Source organism: Chiloscyllium punctatum, chromosome 50 (genome assembly GCF_047496795.1).
Source record: "Chiloscyllium punctatum isolate Juve2018m chromosome 50, sChiPun1.3, whole genome shotgun sequence".
NCBI classification, from domain to species: domain Eukaryota; kingdom Metazoa; phylum Chordata; class Chondrichthyes; order Orectolobiformes; family Hemiscylliidae; genus Chiloscyllium; species Chiloscyllium punctatum.
The window spans coordinates 7,261,940-7,283,378 of NC_092788.1; positions in this window are offsets into that span (position 1 = coordinate 7,261,940).

Here is a 21,439-nt window from a genome sequence, read left to right on the forward strand (position 1 = left end):
AGAAAGGTGAAACGGAGAATGGCTTCAACTTTCAGTGCTGGATGCCACTGCGCCGCAGGGCGGCGACATCGGCTGGTTTCTGTAGCTTAGTGGTAGTCGCGTTCGCCTAACACGCGATAGTTCCCCAGTTCGAAACTGGGCAGAAACTGCTTTGTTCCTCAACTGCCGCCTTTTGCATGGACAAGAACGGAGCTTTCTTGCTTGCTTTCCCATCTGCAAACCTGCCTTCGATTTTGCTTGAAAGAATATGCTCTCGTCGTGAAATGTAAGGCAACTCCATTTAATTACTGTGTAAAGCATTATAAAGTTTTTCTCCAACCTGGTTCTGATGCATATGCCATTCTGTTTGAGAGTGTCCTTGCCGCGTTCTGATCCTTCCACGATAAGCATTACCGCATTTGCATTCCTTGCGCAGGCGGCCCGGTTCAAAGGCAGGGAAGAAGCTGCTGCGCTGGTGTCACAGCGCACCACGGATTCCTGAACTTGTCTGTCTGTCAAATGTACCCCAAAGTCGTCTCTGAAAGGCCTCATTTGGAAGCTGTCTGTCGTTATTCAACGCGCGAGAGTTGGTACCAGATTCCTGAATCATATTTTGGGGCAGTTCGCACGTTAGTGGCTCATTCAATCAGCAACAGCAATGAAATAATTTACACTCTCAGAGGAACCTTTGAACTTGTGCTTTCATAGCGCCGCTAATATTAAGGTGCGCCCCGAGATCTAAGCCATGTTGGAACTGAAACGGAGGAATCGACAGAGAGGCTACAGAATGACATCGCATCCATTTGGTTTTCTTTAAATCACTGACGAGAAGGAAAATGTAAACGGGGAGAGCGAGTGGGGAAGTGAGGCGGTTGCAGCTCTGGTAAAAGTCCTTCTTTGTGATTCACTCCGCAAACAGAGACTTGAAGGTGACTCAGAGGCGTGTGAGCTCTTCACATCGAGATCAAAAAGCACTCAAGGGCAGTTAGCACCTCTTCCGGAGTGGGGGTGGGGTGAGGTAATTACCTTTTGACTTCTGTTACTATGTTCAGAAACTGCCTTTTCGATTGACTTGAACAGAAACTGCATTTCCGATAAGCACCATGGAAGTTAGCAAAATTTATTGAATCGCTTCTCGTCGATTCCCGCACAGGCTTCCGACTCAGTTGGTATCCACGTGGCTCATGTCCAGGAGTGAACATCTCTGCAGCAAATTGCACGGTTAAAGTAAAAGGCACGGAAAGTGGCATCTCGAACCGGCCCCGAGGTCAGAGCATGCTCACAATGTGATCTGTCGTTCTCGGATTGTAATGCGACCTCCGGTTTTAGGGTGGAGAACATTCTTTGGGACCCTTCTTCTGCAAAACAGACACAGTGACAGAATAAATGCTGCACGGTTTGATGTGGAACACGGCCTGCTCAGCTTTGTGCATTTTCCCTGTAGTCAGGTGTGTTTCGTGTTCCGTGTAAACGTGAAAGTCGTCCTGTTTCGAGCAATGTGTGAAATCATTTAGCAAAGCAAGAATCGAAATTGTAGTAATGTCTAGCAGCTCATGGTTATTTGACCGAAGTGTCCAAGTGTCTCTGCTGTCATGATCGCGTTCGCCTCCCGCGCGGAAAATCGCAAACAGCTCTGCTGTTCCAAAGCGATTTGTGCTTTTACTGGAACCGAATGGAGACTATTATTTCATCGCTGTTGTGAAACAAAGTCCTGCGGTGACTCGACTCGTCGTTATTTGGTTTTCTGTCCAATGGGAAAATCGTTCCAATGAATTTCGGTGTCATATGTTATTGAATTTCTCCCATTTCCTTCATTTCCGTCCTGGAGTCATCAGAAGGAAAAGGTAATCTAACCGAGACTGTGATTGGTGAAATTCACTTTTTATGGCCCGTTCTTATGATGTTCTTTCTATCTCTCTTTTCAGCATTGTCTGGAAAGTGGTGGTGCACTAACGCTGCAGTATGTTTGAAATTGCCCTGTTGGGAGTTGTGAGATTACTTTATGACTCATGCCCTCGGACTGTGACACATTTAGCATTCATGCGTCTCTCTGTCTGAAAATGCATTCGGCATGCCAGTTTTGTTTGTGTTCCGTGTTAAATGCTTTCTGTTTTGCGATTCGGTCAGCACATTACGAGTTAACAGGGTTTCTGAGGTAACTTCGAGCAGCAAAAATCCTCAATTGAGGTCTGGGAAAATTTCACGGAGTATGGTCAGTCGGGGCAAAATTAAGGAAGTCGTTCGTTTCTGCAGTGTTTCACAATACTACCTTTCCCGTGAGCAGTCGAACAGACTAAACGATTGTGCCACAGACTGCGATGGAAAACTCCGCTAAAAAGTAATTCTTTAAAGCCAGTGTAAGCAACAAGACGTTATGGGGGTACACGGCGTGGAAACAGATATTTAGGTGTATCTCATCCATGCTCACCACATAACCAAAATTAAACAAGTCCCGTTCCCCAGCATTTGGCCCCAATCCCTCTAAACCCATCCTGTCCAGAAACTCATCCGATTACCTTTGCAATTTTCTGAGTGTAATAGCCTCCTCCACTTCCTCTGGGAGCTCATTCCATACACGCACAACCTTCTGTGTGGGAAATGTGCCTCAGGTCTTTTGTCACTTTCAGCCCACTCACCTTAAACCTATGCTCTCGAGTTTTCAACTCACCCCAATTTGGGTAAAACACAGAAATACTCAGTTTACAACCCTTCCATAAGATCATATCGTAGCCGTTACGCTGCAGGGAAAGTCGTCCCAGCTTATTCCACCTCGCCCTACGGTCCAAACATTGACGAAATCATTGTCTATATATTGTCATCAATTTCACGTGTCTTTTTTTTTATCGTTTTCAAGATGTCAATTACGCTGGACAACAACGAGCGATTGGAAACAGAAAGGTGAAACGGAGAATGGCTTCAACTTTCAGTGCTGGATGCCACTGCGCCGCAGGGGGCGACATCGGCTGGTTTCTGTAGCTTAGTGGTCATCACGTTCGCCTAACACGCGAAAGGTCCCCAGTTCGAAACTGGGCAGAAACTGCTTTGTTCGTCAACTGCAGCCTTTTACATGGACAAGAACGGAGCTTTCTTGCTTGCTTTCCCACCTGCAAACCTGCCTTCGAATTTGCTTGAAAGAATCTGCTCTCGTAGTGAAATGTAAGGCAACTCCATTTAATTACTGTGTAAAGCATTATAAAGTTTTTCTCCAACCTGGTTCTGATGCATATGCCATTCTGTTTGAGAGTGTCCTTGCCGCGTTCTGATCCTTCCACGAAAAGCAGTACCGCATTTGCATTCCTTGCGCAGGCGGCCCGGTTCAAAGGCAGGGAAGAAGCTGCTGCGCTGGTGTCACAGCGCACCACGGATTCCTGAACTTGACTGTCTGTCAAATGTACCCCAAAGTCGTCTCTGAAAGGCCTCATTAGGAAGCTGTCTGTCGTTATTCAACGCGCGAGAGTTGGTACCAGATTCCTGAATCATATTTTGGGGCAGTTCGCACGTTAGTGGCTCATTCAATCAGCAACAGCAATGAAATAATTTACACTCTCAGAGGAACCTTTGAACTTGTGCTTTCATAGCGCCGCTAATATTAAGGTGCGCCCCGAGATCTAAGCCATGTTGGAACTGAAACGGAGGAATCGACAGAGAGGCTACAGAATGACATCGCATCCATTTGGTTTTCTTTAAATCACTGACGAGCAGGAAAATGTAAACGGGGAGAGCGAGTGGGGAAGTGAGGCGGTTGCAGCTCTGGTAAAAGTCCTTCTTTGTGATTCACTCCGCAAACAGAGACTTGAAGGTGACTCAGAGGCGTGTGAGCTCTTCACATCGAGATCAAAAAGCACTCAAGGGCAGTTAGCACCTCTTCCGGAGTGGGGGTGGGGTGAGGTAATTACCTTTTGACTTCTGTTACTATGTTCAGAAACTGCCTTTTCGATTGACTTGAACAGAAACTGCATTTCCGATAAGCACCATGGAAGTTAGCAAAATTTATTGAATCGCTTCTCGTCGATTCCCGCACAGGCTTCCGACTCAGTTGGTATCCACGTGGCTCATGTCCAGGAGTGAACATCTCTGCAGCAAATTGCACGGTTAAAGTAAAAGGCACGGAAAGTGGCATCTCGAACCGGCCCCGAGGTCAGAGCATGCTCACAATGTGATCTGTCGTTCTCGGATTGTAATGCGACCTCCGGTTTTAGGGTGGAGAACATTCTTTGGGACCCTTCTTCTGCAAAACAGACACAGTGACTGAATAAATGCTGCACGGTTTGATGTGGAACACGGCCTGCTCAGCTTTGTGCATTTTCCCTGTAGTCAGGTGTGTTTCGTGTTCCGTGTAAACGTGAAAGTCGTCCTGTTTCGAGCAATGTGTGAAATCATTTAGCAAAGCAAGAATCGAAATTGTAGTAATGTCTAGCAGCTCATGGTAATTTGACCGAAGTGTCCAAGTGTCTCTGCTGTCATGATCGCGTTCGCCTCCCGCGCGGAAAATCGCAAACAGCTCTGCTGTTCCAAAGCGATTTGTGCTTTTACTGGAACCGAATGGAGACTATTATTTCATCGCTGTTGTGAAACAAAGTCCTGCGGTGACTCGACTCGTCGTTATTTGGTTTTCTGTCCAATGGGAAAATCGTTCCAATGAATTTCGGTGTCATATGTTATTGAATTTCTCCCATTTCCGTCATTTCCGTCCTGGAGACATCAGAAGGAAAAGGTAATCTAATCGAGACTGTGATTGGTGAAATTCAATTTTTTTTTTGGCCCGTTCTTATGATGTTCTTTCTATCTCTCTTTTCAGCATTGTCTGGAAAGTGGTGGTGCACTAACGCTGCAGTATGTTTGAAAGAGTAGTTTGGATTTGCCCTGTTGTTAGTTGTGAGATTACTTTATGACTCATGCCCTCGGACTGTGTCACATTTAGCATTCATGCATCTCTCTGTCTGAAAATGCATTCGGCATGCCAGTTTTGTTTGTGTTCCGTTTTAAATGCTTTCTGTTTTGCGATTCGCTCAGCACATTACGAGTTAACAGGGTTTCTGAGGTAACTTCGAGCAGCAAAAATCCTCAATTGAGGTCTGGGAAAATTTCACGGAGTATGGTCAGTCGGGGCAAAATTAAGGAAGTCGTTCGTTTCTGCAGTGTTTCACAATACTACCTTTCCCGTGAGCAGTCGAACAGACTAAACGATTGTGCCACAGACTGCGATGGAAAACTCCGCTAAAAAGTAATCCTTTAAAGCCAGTGTAAGCAACAAGACGTTATGGGGGTACACGGCGTGGAAACAGATATTTAGGTGTATCTCATCCATGCTCACCACATAACCAAAATTAAACAAGTCCCGTTCCCCAGCATTTGGCCCCAATCCCTCTAAACCCATCCTGTCCAGAAACTCATCCGATTACCTTTGCAATTTTCTGAGTGTAATAGCCTCCTCCACTTCCTCTGGGAGCTCATTCCATACACGCACAACCTTCTGTGTGGGAAATGTGCCTCAGGTCTTTTGTCACTTTCAGCCCACTCACCTTAAACCTATGCTCTCGAGTTTTCAACTCACCCCAATTTGGGTAAAACACAGAAATACTCAGTTTACAACCCTTCCATAAGATCATATCGTAGCCGTTACGCTGCAGGGAAAGTCGTCCCAGCTTATTCCACCTCGCCCTACGGTCCAAACATTGACGAAATCATTGTCTATATATTGTCATCAATTTCACGTGTCTTTTTTTTATCGTTTTCAAGATGTCAATTACGCTGGACAACAACGAGCGATTGGAAACAGAAAGGTGAAACGGAGAATGGCTTCAACTTTCAGTGCTGGATGCCACTGCGCCGCAGGGCGGCGACATCGGCTGGTTTCTGTAGCTTAGTGGTAGTCGCGTTCGCCTAACACGCGATAGTTCCCCAGTTCGAAACTGGGCAGAAACTGCTTTGTTCGTCAACTGCGGCCTTTTGCATGGACAAGAACGGAGCTTTCTTGCTTGCTTTCCCATCTGCAAACCTGCCTTCGAATTTGCTTGAAAGAATATGCTCTCGTCGTGAAATGTAAGGCAACTCCATTTAATTACTGTGTAAAGCATTATAAAGTTTTTCTCCAACCTGGTTCTGATGCATATGCCATTCTGTTTGAGAGTGTCCTTGCCGCGTTCTGATCCTTCCACGATAAGCATTACCGCATTTGCATTCCTTGCGCAGGCGGCCCGGTTCAAAGGCAGGGAAGAAGCTGCTGCGCTGGTGTCACAGCGCACCACGGATTCCTGAACTTGTCTGTCTGTCAAATGTACCCCAAAGTCGTCTCTGAAAGGCCTCATTTGGAAGCTGTCTGTCGTTATTCAACGCGCGAGAGTTGGTACCAGATTCCTGAATCATATTTTGGGGCAGTTCGCACGTTAGTGGCTCATTCAATCAGCAACAGCAATGAAATAATTTACACTCTCAGAGGAACCTTTGAACTTGTGCTTTCATAGCGCCGCTAATATTAAGGTGCGCCCCGAGATCTAAGCCATGTTGGAACTGAAACGGAGGAATCGACAGAGAGGCTACAGAATGACATCGCATCCATTTGGTTTTCTTTAAATCACTGACGAGCAGGAAAATGTAAACGGGGAGAGCGAGTGGGGAAGTGAGGCGGTTGCAGCTCTGGTAAAAGTCCTTCTTTGTGATTCACTCCGCAAACAGAGACTTGAAGGTGACTCAGAGGCGTGTGAGCTCTTCACATCGAGATCAAAAAGCACTCAAGGGCAGTTAGCACCTCTTCCGGAGTGGGGGTGGGGTGAGGTAATTACCTTTTGACTTCTGTTACTATGTTCAGAAACTGCCTTTTCGATTGACTTGAACAGAAACTGCATTTCCAATAAGCACCATGGAAGTTAGCAAAATTTATTGAATCGCTTCTCGTCGATTCCCGCACAGGTTTCCGACTCAGTTGGTATCCACGTGGCTCATGTCCAGGAGTGAACATCTCTGCAGCATATTGCACGGTTAAAGTAAAAGGCACGGAAAGTGGCATCTCGAACCGGCCCCGAGGTCAGAGCATGCTCACAATGTGATCTGTCGTTCTCGGATTGTAATGCGACCTCCGGTTTTAGGGTGGAGAACATTCTTTGGGACCCTTCTTCTGCAAAACAGACACAGTGACAGAATAAATGCTGCACGGTTTGATGTGGAACACGGCCTGCTCAGCTTTGTGCATTTTCCCTGTAGTCAGGTGTGTTTCGTGTTCCGTGTAAACGTGAAAGTCGTCCTGTTTCGAGCAATGTGTGAAATCATTTAGCAAAGCAAGAATCGAAATTGTAGTAATGTCTAGCAGCTCATGGTTATTTGACCGAAGTGTCCAAGTGTCTCTGCTGTCATGATCGCGTTCGCCTCCCGCGCGGAAAATCGCAAACAGCTCTGCTGTTCCAAAGCGATTTGTGCTTTTACTGGAACCGAATGGAGACTATTATTTCATCGCTGTTGTGAAACAAAGTCCTGCGGTGACTCGACTCGTCGTTATTTGGTTTTCTGTCCAATGGGAAAATCGTTCCAATGAATTTCGGTGTCATATGTTATTGAATTTCTCCCATTTCCTTCATTTCCGTCCTGGAGTCATCAGAAGGAAAAGGTAATCTAACCGAGACTGTGATTGGTGAAATTCACTTTTTATGGCCCGTTCTTATGATGTTCTTTCTATCTCTCTTTTCAGCATTGTCTGGAAAGTGGTGGTGCACTAACGCTGCAGTATGTTTGAAATTGCCCTGTTGGGAGTTGTGAGATTACTTTATGACTCATGCCCTCGGACTGTGACACATTTAGCATTCATGCATCTCTCTGTCTGAAAATGCATTCGGCATGCCAGTTTTGTTTGTGTTCCGTGTTAAATGCTTTCTGTTTTGCGATTCGCTCAGCACATTACGAGTTAACAGGGTTTCTGAGGTAACTTCGAGCAGCAAAACTCCTCAATTGAGGTCTGGGAAAATTTCACGGAGTATGGTCAGTCGGGGCAAAATTAAGGAAGTCGTTCGTTTCTGCAGTGTTTCACAATACTACCTTTCCCGTGAGCAGTCGAACAGACTAAACGATTGTGCCACAGACTGCGATGGAAAACTCCGCTAAAAAGTAATTCTTTAAAGCCAGTGTAAGCAACAAGACGTTATGGGGGTACACGGCGTGGAAACAGATATTTAGGTGTATCTCATCCATGCTCACCACATAACCAAAATTAAACAAGTCCCGTTCCCGAGCATTTGGCCCCAATCCCTCTAAACCCATCCTGTCCAGAAACTCATCCGATTACCTTTGCAATTTTCTGAGTGTAATAGCCTCCTCCACTTCCTCTGGGAGCTCATTCCATACACGCACAACCTTCTGTGTGGGAAATGTGCCTCAGGTCTTTTGTCACTTTCAGCCCACTCACCTTAAACCTATGCTCTCGAGTTTTCAACTCACCCCAATTTGGGTAAAACACAGAAATACTCAGTTTACAACCCTTCCATAAGATCATATCGTAGCCGTTACGCTGCAGGGAAAGTCGTCCCAGCTTATTCCACCTCGCCCTATGGTCCAAACATTGACGAAATCATTGTCTATATATTGTCATCAATTTCACGTGTCTTTTTTTTATCGTTTTCAAGATGTCAATTACGCTGGACAACAACGAGCGATTGGAAACAGAAAGGTGAAACGGAGAATGGCTTCAACTTTCAGTGCTGGATGCCACTGCGCCGCAGGGCGGCGACATCGGCTGGTTTCTGTAGCTTAGTGGTAGTCGCGTTCGCCTAACACGCGAAAGTTCCCCAGTTCGAAACTGGGCAGAAACTGCTTTGTTCGTCAACTGCGGCCTTTTGCATGGACAAGAACGGAGCTTTCTTGCCTGCTTTCCCATCTGCAAACCTGCCTTCGAATTTGCTTGAAAGAACATGCTCTCGTCGTGAAATGTAAGGCAACTCCATTTAATTACTGTGTAAAGCATTATAAAGTTTTTCTCCAACCTGGTTCTGATGCATATGCCATTCTGTTTGAGAGTGTCCTTGCCGCGTTCTGATCCTTCCACGATAAGCATTACCGCATTTGCATTCCTTGCGCAGGCGGCCCGGTTCAAAGGCAGGGAAGAAGCTGCTGCGCTGGTGTCACAGCGCACCACGGATTCCTGAACTTGTCTGTCTGTCAAATGTACCCCAAAGTCGTCTCTGAAAGGCCTCATTTGGAAGCTGTCTGTCGTTATTCAACGCGCGAGAGTTGGTACCAGATTCCTGAATCATATTTTGGGGCAGTTCGCACGTTAGTGGCTCATTCAATCAGCAACAGCAATGAAATAATTTACACTCTCAGAGGAACCTTTGAACTTGTGCTTTCATAGCGCCGCTAATATTAAGGTGCGCCCCGAGATCTAAGCCATGTTGGAACTGAAACGGAGGAATCGACAGAGAGGCTACAGAATGACATCGCATCCATTTGGTTTTCTTTAAATCACTGACGAGAAGGAAAATGTAAACGGGGAGAGCGAGTGGGGAAGTGAGGCGGTTGCAGCTCTGGTAAAAGTCCTTCTTTGTGATTCACTCCGCAAACAGAGACTTGAAGGTGACTCAGAGGCGTGTGAGCTCTTCACATCGAGATCAAAAAGCACTCAAGGGCATTTAGCACCTCTTCCGGAGTGGGGGTGGGGTGAGGTAATTACCTTTTGACTTCTGTTACTATGTTCAGAAACTGCCTTTTCGATTGACTTGAACAGAAACTGCATTTCCAATAAGCACCATGGAAGTTAGCAAAATTTATTGAATCGCTTCTCGTCGATTCCCGCACAGGTTTCCGACTCAGTTGGTATCCACGTGGCTCATGTCCAGGAGTGAACATCTCTGCAGCAAATTGCACGGTTAAAGTAAAAGGCACGGAAAGTGGCATCTCGAACCGGCCCCGAGGTCAGAGCATGCTCACAATGTGATCTGTCGTTCTCGGATTGTAATGCGACCTCCGGTTTTAGGGTGGAGAACATTCTTTGGGACCCTTCATCTGCAAAACAGACACAGTGACTGAATAAATGCTGCACGGTTTGATGTGGAACACGGCCTGCTCAGCTTTGTGCATTTTCCCTGTAGTCAGGTGTGTTTCGTGTTCCGTGTAAACGTGAAAGTCGTCCTGTTTCGAGCAATGTGTGAAATCATTTAGCAAAGCAAGAATCGAAATTGTAGTAATGTCTAGCAGCTCATGGTTATTTGACCGAAGTGTCCAAGTGTCTCTGCTGTCATGATCGCGTTCGCCTCCCGCGCGGAAAATCGCAAACAGCTCTGCTGTTCCAAAGCGATTTGTGCTTTTACTGGAACCGAATGGAGACAATTATTTCATCGCTGTTGTGAAACAAAGTCCTGCGGTGACTCGACTCGTCGTTATTTGGTTTTCTGTCCAATGGGAAAATCGTTCCAATGAATTTCGGTGTCATATGTTATTGAATTTCTCCCATTTCCTTCATTTCCGTCCTGGAGTCATCAGAAGGAAAAGGTAATCTAATCGAGACTGTGATTGGTGAAATTCACTTTTTATGGCCCGTTCTTATGATGTTCTTTCTATCTCTCTTTTCAGCATTGTCTGGAAAGTGGTGGTGCACTAACGCTGCAGTATGTTTGAAAGAGTAGTTTGGAATTGCCCTGTTGTCAGTTGTGAGATTACTTTATGACTCATGCCCTCGGACTGTGACACATTTAGCATTCATGCATCTCTCTGTCTGAAAATGCATTCTGCATGCCAGTTTTGTTTGTGTTCCGTGAAAAATGCTTTCTGTTTTGCGATTCGCTCAGCACATTACGAGTTAACAGGGTTTCTGAGGTAACTTCGAGCAGCAAAACTCCTCAATTGAGGTCTGGGAAAATTTCACGGAGTATGGTCAGTCGGGGCAAAATTAAGGAAGTCGTTCGTATCTGCAGTGTTTCACAATACTACCTTTCCCGTGAGCAGTCGAACAGACTGAACGATTGTGCCACAGACTGCGATGGAAAACTCCGCTTAAAAGTAATCCTTTAAAGCCAGTGTAAGCAACAAGACGTTATGGGGGTACACGGCGTGGAAACAGATATTTAGGTGTATCTCATCCATGCTCACCACATAACCAAAATTAAACAAGTCCCGTTCCCCAGCATTTGGCCCCAATCCCTCTAAACCCATCCTGTCCAGAAACTCATCCGATTACCTTTGCAATTTTCTGAGTGTAATAGCCTCCTCCACTTCCTCTGGGAGCTCATTCCATACACGCACAACCTTCTGTGTGGGAAATGTGCCTCAGGTCGTTTGTCAATTTCAGCCCACTCACCTTAAACCTATGCTCTCGAGTTTTCAACTCACCCCAATTTGGGTAAAACACAGAAATACTCAGTTTACAACCCTTCCATAAGATCATATCGCAGCCGTTACGCTGCAGTGAAAGTCGTCCCAGCTTATTCCACCTCGCCCTACGGTCCAAACATTGACGAAATCATTGTCTATATATTGTCATCAATTTCGCGTGTCTTTTTTTTATCGTTTTCAAGATGTCAATTACGCTGGACAACAACGAGCGATTGGAAACAGAAAGGTGGAACGGAGAATGGCTTCAACTTTCAGTGCTGGATGCCACTGCGCCGCAGGGCGGCGACATCGGCTGGTTTCTGTAGCTTAGTGGTCATCGCATTCGCCTAACACGCGAAAAGTCCCCAGTTCAAAACTGGGCAGAAACTGCTTTGTTCGTCAACTGCAGCCTTTGACATGGACAAGAACGGAGCTTTCTTGCTTGCTTTCCCACCTGCAAACCTGCCTTCGAATTTGCTTGAAAGAATCTGCTCTCGTAGTGAAATGTAAGGCAACTCCATTTAATTACTGTGTAAAGCATTATAAAGTTTTTCTCCAACCTGGTTCTGATGCATATGCCATTCTGTTTGAGAGTGTCCTTGCCGCGTTCTGATCCTTCCACGAAAAGCAGTACCGCATTTGCATTCCTTGCGCAGGCGGCCCGGTTCAAAGGCAGGGAAGAAGCTGCTGCGCTGGTGTCACAGCGCACCACGGATTCCTGAACTTGTCTGTCTGTCAAATGTACCCCAAAGTCGTCTCTGAAAGGCCTCATTAGGAAGCTGTCTGTCGTTATTCAACGCGCGAGAGTTGGTACCAGATTCCTGAATCATATTTTGGGGCAGTTCGCACGTTAGTGGCTCATTCAATCAGCAACAGCAATGAAATAATTTACACTCTCAGAGGAACCTTTGAACTTGTGCTTTCATAGCGCCGCTAATATTAAGGTGCGCCCCGAGATCTAAGCCATGTTGGAACTGAAACGGAGGAATCGACAGAGAGGCTACAGAATGACATCGCATCCATTTGGTTTTCTTTAAATCACTGACGAGAAGGAAAATGTAAACGGGGTGAGCGAGTGGGGAAGTGAGGCGGTTGCAGCTCTGGTAAAAGTCCTTCTTTGTGATTCACTCCGCAAACAGAGACTTGAAGGTGACTCAGAGGCGTGTGAGCTCTTCACATCGAGATCAGAAAGCACTCAAGGGCAGTTAGCACCTCTTCCGGAGTGGGGGTGGGGTGAAGTAATTACCTTTTGACTTCTGTTACTATGTTCAGAAACTGCCTTTTCGATTGACTTGAACAGAAACTGCATTTCCGATAAGCACCATGGAAGTTAGCAAAATTTATTGAATCGCTTCTCGTCGATTCCCGCACAGGTTTCCGACTCAGTTGGTATCCACGTGGCTCATGTCCAGGAGTGAACATCTCTGCAGCAAATTGCACGGTTAAAGTAAAAGGCACGGAAAGTGGCATCTCGAACCGGCCCCGAGTCAGAGCATGCTCACAATGTGATCTGTCGTTCTCGGATTGTCATGCGACCTCCGGTTTTAGGGTGGAGAACATTCTTTGGGACCCTTCATCTGCAAAACAGACACAGTGACTGAATAAATGCTGCACGGTTTGATGTGGAACACGGCCTGCTCAGCTTTGTGCATTTTCCCTGTAGTCAGGTGTGTTTCGTGTTCCGTGTAAACGTGAAAGTCGTCCTGTTTCGAGCAATGTGTGAAATCATTTAGCAAAGCAAGAATCGAAATTGTAGTAATGTCTAGCAGCTCATGGTTATTTGACCGAAGTGTCCAAGTGTCTCTGCTGTCATGATCGCGTTCGCCTCCCGCCCGGAAAATCGCAAACAGCTCTGCTGTTCCAAAGCGATTTGTGCTTTTACTGGAACCGAATGGAGACTATTATTTCATCGCTGTTGTGAAACAAAGTCCTGCGGTGACTCGACTCGTCGTTATTTGGTTTTCTGTCCAATGGGAAAATCGTTCCAATGAATTTCGGTGTCATATGTTATTGAATTTCTCCCATTTCCTTCATTTCCGTCCTGGAGACATCAGAAGGAAAAGGTAATCTCACCGAGACTGTGATTGGTGAAATTCACTTTTTATGGCCCGTTCTTATGATGTTCTTTCTATCTCTCTTTTCAGCATTGTCTGGAAAGTGGTGGTGCACTAACGCTGCAGTATGTTTGAAATTGCCCTGTTGGGAGTTGTGAGATTACTTTATGACTCATGCCCTCGGACTGTGACACATTTAGCATTCATGCATCTCTCTGTCTGAAAATGCATTCGGCATGCCAGTTTTGTTTGTGTTCCGTGTTAAATGCTTTCTGTTTTGCGATTCGCTCAGCACATTACGAGTTAACAGGGTTTCTGAGGTAACTTCGAGCAGCAAAAATCCTCAATTGAGGTCTGGGAAAATTTCACGGAGTATGGTCAGTCGGGGCAAAATTAAGGAAGTCGTTCGTTTCTGCAGTGTTTCACAATACTACCTTTCCCGTGAGCAGTCGAACAGACTAAACGATTGTGCCACAGACTGCGATGGAAAACTCCGCTAAAAAGTAATCCTTTAAAGCCAGTGTAAGCAACAAGACGTTATGGGGGTACACGGCGTGGAAACAGATATTTAGGTGTATCTCATCCATGCTCACCACATAACCAAAATTAAACAAGTCCCGTTCCCCAGCATTTGGCCCCAATCCCTCTAAACCCATCCTGTCCAGAAACTCATCCGATTACCTTTGCAATTTTCTGAGTGTAATAGCCTCCTCCACTTCCTCTGGGAGCTCATTCCATACACGCACAACCTTCTGTGTGGGAAATGTGCCTCAGGTCTTTTGTCACTTTCAGCCCACTCACCTTAAACCTATGCTCTCGAGTTTTCAACTCACCCCAATTTGGGTAAAACACAGAAATACTCAGTTTACAACCCTTCCATAAGATCATATCGTAGCCGTTACGCTGCAGGGAAAGTCGTCCCAGCTTATTCCACCTCGCCCTACGGTCCAAACATTGACGAAATCATTGTCTATATATTGTCATCAATTTCACGTGTCTTTTTTTTATCGTTTTCAAGATGTCAATTACGCTGGACAACAACGAGCGATTGGAAACAGAAAGGTGAAACGGAGAATGGCTTCAACTTTCAGTGCTGGATGCCACTGCGCCGCAGGGCGGCGACATCGGCTGGTTTCTGTAGCTTAGTGGTAGTCGCGTTCGCCTAACACGCGAAAGTTCCCCAGTTCGAAACTGGGCAGAAACTGCTTTGTTCGTCAACTGCGGCCTTTTGCATGGACAAGAACGGAGCTTTCTTGCCTGCTTTCCCATCTGCAAACCTGCCTTCGAATTTGCTTGAAAGAACATGCTCTCGTCGTGAAATGTAAGGCAACTCCATTTAATTACTGTGTAAAGCATTATAAAGTTTTTCTCCAACCTGGTTCTGATGCATATGCCATTCTGTTTGAGAGTGTCCTTGCCGCGTTCTGATCCTTCCACGATAAGCATTACCGCATTTGCATTCCTTGCGCAGGCGGCCCGGTTCAAAGGCAGGGAAGAAGCTGCTGCGCTGGTGTCACAGCGCACCACGGATTCCTGAACTTGTCTGTCTGTCAAATGTACCCCAAAGTCGTCTCTGAAAGGCCTCATTTGGAAGCTGTCTGTCGTTATTCAACGCGCGAGAGTTGGTACCAGATTCCTGAATCATATTTTGGGGCAGTTCGCACGTTAGTGGCTCATTCAATCAGCAACAGCAATGAAATAATTTACACTCTCAGAGGAACCTTTGAACTTGTGCTTTCATAGCGCCGCTAATATTAAGGTGCGCCCCGAGATCTAAGCCATGTTGGAACTGAAACGGAGGAATCGACAGAGAGGCTACAGAATGACATCGCATCCATTTGGTTTTCTTTAAATCACTGACGAGAAGGAAAATGTAAACGGGGAGAGCGAGTGGGGAAGTGAGGCGGTTGCAGCTCTGGTAAAAGTCCTTCTTTGTGATTCACTCCGCAAACAGAGACTTGAAGGTGACTCAGAGGCGTGTGAGCTCTTCACATCGAGATCAAAAAGCACTCAAGGGCAGTTAGCACCTCTTCCGGAGTGGGGGTGGGGTGAGGTAATTACCTTTTGACTTCTGTTACTATGTTCAGAAACTGCCTTTTCGATTGACTTGAACAGAAACTGCATTTCCAATAAGCACCATGGAAGTTAGCAAAATTTATTGAATCGCTTCTCGTCGATTCCCGCACAGGTTTCCGACTCAGTTGGTATCCACGTGGCTCATGTCCAGGAGTGAACATCTCTGCAGCAAATTGCACGGTTAAAGTAAAAGGCACGGAAAGTGGCATCTCGAACCGGCCCCGAGGTCAGAGCATGCTCACAATGTGATCTGTCGTTCTCGGATTGTAATGCGACCTCCGGTTTTAGGGTGGAGAACATTCTTTGGGACCCTTCATCTGCAAAACAGACACAGTGACTGAATAAATGCTGCACGGTTTGATGTGGAACACGGCCTGCTCAGCTTTGTGCATTTTCCCTGTAGTCAGGTGTGTTTCGTGTTCCGTGTAAACGTGAAAGTCGTCCTGTTTCGAGCAATGTGTGAAATCATTTAGCAAAGCAAGAATCGAAATTGTAGTAATGTCTAGCAGCTCATGGTTATTTGACCGAAGTGTCCAAGTGTCTCTGCTGTCATGATCGCGTTCGCCTCCCGCGCGGAAAATCGCAAACAGCTCTGCTGTTCCAAAGCGATTTGTGCTTTTACTGGAACCGAATGGAGACAATTATTTCATCGCTGTTGTGAAACAAAGTCCTGCGGTGACTCGACTCGTCGTTATTTGGTTTTCTGTCCAATGGGAAAATCGTTCCAATGAATTTCGGTGTCATATGTTATTGAATTTCTCCCATTTCCTTCATTTCCGTCCTGGAGTCATCAGAAGGAAAAGGTAATCTAATCGAGACTGTGATTGGTGAAATTCACTTTTTATGGCCCGTTCTTATGATGTTCTTTCTATCTCTCTTTTCAGCATTGTCTGGAAAGTGGTGGTGCACTAACGCTGCAGTATGTTTGAAAGAGTAGTTTGGAATTGCCCTGTTGTCAGTTGTGAGATTACTTTATGACTCATGCCCTCGGACTGTGACACATTTAGCATTCATGCATCTCTCTGTCTGAAAATGCATTCTGCATGCCAGTTTTGTTTGTGTTCCGTGAAAAATGCTTTCTGTTTTGCGATTCGCTCAGCACATTACGAGTTAACAGGGTTTCTGAGGTAACTTCGAGCAGCAAAACTCCTCAATTGAGGTCTGGGAAAATTTCACGGAGTATGGTCAGTCGGGGCAAAATTAAGGAAGTCGTTCGTATCTGCAGTGTTTCACAATACTACCTTTCCCGTGAGCAGTCGAACAGACTGAACGATTGTGCCACAGACTGCGATGGAAAACTCCGCTTAAAAGTAATCCTTTAAAGCCAGTGTAAGCAACAAGACGTTATGGGGGTACACGGCGTGGAAACAGATATTTAGGTGTATCTCATCCATGCTCACCACATAACCAAAATTAAACAAGTCCCGTTCCCCAGCATTTGGCCCCAATCCCTCTAAACCCATCCTGTCCAGAAACTCATCCGATTACCTTTGCAATTTTCTGAGTGTAATAGCCTCCTCCACTTCCTCTGGGAGCTCATTCCATACACGCACAACCTTCTGTGTGGGAAATGTGCCTCAGGTCGTTTGTCAATTTCAGCCCACTCACCTTAAACCTATGCTCTCGAGTTTTCAACTCACCCCAATTTGGGTAAAACACAGAAATACTCAGTTTACAACCCTTCCATAAGATCATATCGCAGCCGTTACGCTGCAGGGAAAGTCGTCCCAGCTTATTCCACCTCGCCCTACGGTCCAAACATTGACGAAATCATTGTCTATATATTGTCATCAATTTCACGTGTCTTTTTTTTATCGTTTTCAAGATGTCAATTACGCTGGACAACAACGAGCGATTGGAAACAGAAAGGTGAAACGGAGAATGGCTTCAACTTTCAGTGCTGGATGCCACTGCGCCGCAGGGCGGCGACATCGGCTGGTTTCTGTAGCTTAGTGGTCATCGCATTCGCCTAACACGCGAAAGGTCCCCAGCTCAAAACTGGGCAGAAACTGCTTTGTTCGTCAACTGCGGCCTTTTGCATGGACAAGAACGGAGCTTTCTTGCTTGCTTTCCCATCTGCAAACCTGCCTTCGAATTTGCTTGAAAGAATATGCTCTCGTCGTGAAATGTAAGGCAACTCCATTTAATTACTGTGTTAAGCATTATAAAGTTTTTCTCCAACCTGGTTCTGATGCATATGCCATTCTGTTTGAGAGTGTCCTTGCCGCGTTCTGATCCTTCCACGATAAGCATTACCGCATTTGCATTCCTTGCGCAGGCGGCCCGGTTCAAAGGCAGGGAAGAAGCTGCTGCGCTGGTGTCACAGCGCACCACGGATTCCTGAACTTGTCTGTCTGTCAAATGTACCCCAAAGTCGTCTCTGAAAGGCCTCATTTGGAAGCTGTCTGTCGTTATTCAACGCGCGAGAGTTGGTACCAGATTCCTGAATCATATTTTGGGGCAGTTCGCACGTTAGTGGCTCATTCAATCAGCAACAGCAATGAAATAATTTACACTCTCAGAGGAACCTTTGAACTTGTGCTTTCATAGCGCCGCTAATATTAAGGTGCGCCCCGAGATCTAAGCCATGTTGGAACTGAAACGGAGGAATCGACAGAGAGGCTACAGAATGACATCGCATCCATTTGGTTTTCTTTAAATCACTGACGAGCAGGAAAATGTAAACGGGGAGAGCGAGTGGGGAAGTGAGGCGGTTGCAGCTCTGGTAAAAGTCCTTCTTTGTGATTCACTCCGCAAACAGAGACTTGAAGGTGACTCAGAGGCGTGTGAGCTCTTCACATCGAGATCAAAAAGCACTCAAGGGCAGTTAGCACCTCTTCCGGAGTGGGGGTGGGGTGAGGTAATTACCTTTTGACTTCTGTTACTATGTTCAGAAACTGCCTTTTCGATTGACTTGAACAGAAACTGCATTTCCAATAAGCACCATGGAAGTTAGCAAAATTTATTGAATCGCTTCTCGTCGATTCCCGCACAGGTTTCCGACTCAGTTGGTATCCACGTGGCTCATGTCCAGGAGTGAACATCTCTGCAGCATATTGCACGGTTAAAGTAAAAGGCACGGAAAGTGGCATCTCGAACCGGCCCCGAGGTCAGAGCATGCTCACAATGTGATCTGTCGTTCTCGGATTGTAATGCGACCTCCGGTTTTAGGGTGGAGAACATTCTTTGGGACCCTTCTTCTGCAAAACAGACACAGTGACAGAATAAATGCTGCACGGTTTGATGTGGAACACGGCCTGCTCAGCTTTGTGCATTTTCCCTGTAGTCAGGTGTGTTTCGTGTTCCGTGTAAACGTGAAAGTCGTCCTGTTTCGAGCAATGTGTGAAATCATTTAGCAAAGCAAGAATCGAAATTGTAGTAATGTCTAGCAGCTCATGGTTATTTGACCGAAGTGTCCAAGTGTCTCTGCTGTCATGATCGCGTTCGCCTCCCGCGCGGAAAATCGCAAACAGCTCTGCTGTTCCAAAGCGATTTGTGCTTTTACTGGAACCGAATGGAGACTATTATTTCATCGCTGTTGTGAAACAAAGTCCTGCGGTGACTCGACTCGTCGTTATTTGGTTTTCTGTCCAATGGGAAAATCGTTCCAATGAATTTCGGTGTCATATGTTATTGAATTTCTCCCATTTCCTTCATTTCCGTCCTGGAGTCATCAGAAGGAAAAGGTAATCTAACCGAGACTGTGATTGGTGAAATTCACTTTTTATGGCCCGTTCTTATGATGTTCTTTCTATCTCTCTTTTCAGCATTGTCTGGAAAGTGGTGGTGCACTAACGCTGCAGTATGTTTGAAATTGCCCTGTTGGGAGTTGTGAGATTACTTTATGACTCATGCCCTCGGACTGTGACACATTTAGCATTCATGCATCTCTCTGTCTGAAAATGCATTCGGCATGCCAGTTTTGTTTGTGTTCCGTGTTAAATGCTTTCTGTTTTGCGATTCGCTCAGCACATTACGAGTTAACAGGGTTTCTGAGGTAACTTCGAGCAGCAAAACTCCTCAATTGAGGTCTGGGAAAATTTCACGGAGTATGGTCAGTCGGGGCAAAATTAAGGAAGTCGTTCGTTTCTGCAGTGTTTCACAATACTACCTTTCCCGTGAGCAGTCGAACAGACTAAACGATTGTGCCACAGACTGCGATGGAAAACTCCGCTAAAAAGTAATTCTTTAAAGCCAGTGTAAGCAACAAGACGTTATGGGGGTACACGGCGTGGAAACAGATATTTAGGTGTATCTCATCCATGCTCACCACATAACCAAAATTAAACAAGTCCCGTTCCCGAGCATTTGGCCCCAATCCCTCTAAACCCATCCTGTCCAGAAACTCATCCGATTACCTTTGCAATTTTCTGAGTGTAATAGCCTCCTCCACTTCCTCTGGGAGCTCATTCCATACACGCACAACCTTCTGTGTGGGAAATGTGCCTCAGGTCTTTTGTCACTTTCAGCCCACTCACCTTAAACCTATGCTCTCGAGTTTTCAACTCACCCCAATTTGGGTAAAACACAGAAATACTCAGTTTACAACCCTTCCATAAGATCATATCGTAGCCGTTACGCTGCAGGGAAAGTCGTCCCAGCTTATTCCACCTCGCCCTACGGTCCAAACATTGACGAAATCATTGTCTATATATTGTCATCAATTTCACGTGTCTTTTTTTTATCGTTTTCAAGATGTCAATTACGCTGGACAACAACGAGCGATTGGAAACAGAAAGGTGAAACGGAGAATGGCTTCAACTTTCAGTGCTGGATGCCACTGCGCCGCAGGGCGGCGACATCGGCTGGTTTCTGTAGCTTAGTGGTAGTCGCGTTCGCCTAACACGCGAAAGTTCCCCAGTTCGAAACTGGGCAGAAACTGCTTTGTTCGTCAACTGCGGCCTTTTGCATGGACAAGAACGGAGCTTTCTTGCCTGCTTTCCCATCTGCAAACCTGCCTCCGAATTTGCTTGAAAGAACATGCTCTCGTCGTGAAATGTAAGGCAACTCCATTTAATTACTGTGTAAAGCATTATAAAGTTTTTCTCCAACCTGGTTCTGATGCATATGCCATTCTGTTTGAGAGTGTCCTTGCCGCGTTCTGATCCTTCCACGATAAGCATTACCGCATTTGCATTCCTTGCGCAGGCGGCCCGGTTCAAAGGCAGGGAAGAAGCTGCTGCGCTGGTGTCACAGCGCACCACGGATTCCTGAACTTGTCTGTCTGTCAAATGTACCCCAAAGTCGTCTCTGAAAGGCCTCATTTGGAAGCTGTCTGTCGTTATTCAACGCGCGAGAGTTGGTACCAGATTCCTGAATCATATTTTGGGGCAGTTCGCACGTTAGTGGCTCATTCAATCAGCAACAGCAATGAAATAATTTACACTCTCAGAGGAACCTTTGAACTTGTGCTTTCATAGCGCCGCTAATATTAAGGTGCGCCCCGAGATCTAAGCCATGTTGGAACTGAAACGGAGGAATCGACAGAGAGGCTACAGAATGACATCGCATCCATTTGGTTTTCTTTAAATCACTGACGAGAAGGAAAATGTAAACGGGGAGAGCGAGTGGGGAAGTGAGGCGGTTGCAGCTCTGGTAAAAGTCCTTCTTTGTGATTCACTCCGCAAACAGAGACTTGAAGGTGACTCAGAGGCGTGTGAGCTCTTCACATCGAGATCAAAAAGCACTCAAGGGCAGTTAGCACCTCTTCCGGAGTGGGGGTGGGGTGAGGTAATTACCTTTTGACTTCTGTTACTATGTTCAGAAACTGCCTTTTCGATTGACTTGAACAGAAACTGCATTTCCAATAAGCACCATGGAAGTTAGCAAAATTTATTGAATCGCTTCTCGTCGATTCCCGCACAGGTTTCCGACTCAGTTGGTATCCACGTGGCTCATGTCCAGGAGTGAACATCTCTGCAGCAAATTGCACGGTTAAAGTAAAAGGCACGGAAAGTGGCATCTCGAACCGGCCCCGAGGTCAGAGCATGCTCACAATGTGATCTGTCGTTCTCGGATTGTAATGCGACCTCCGGTTTTAG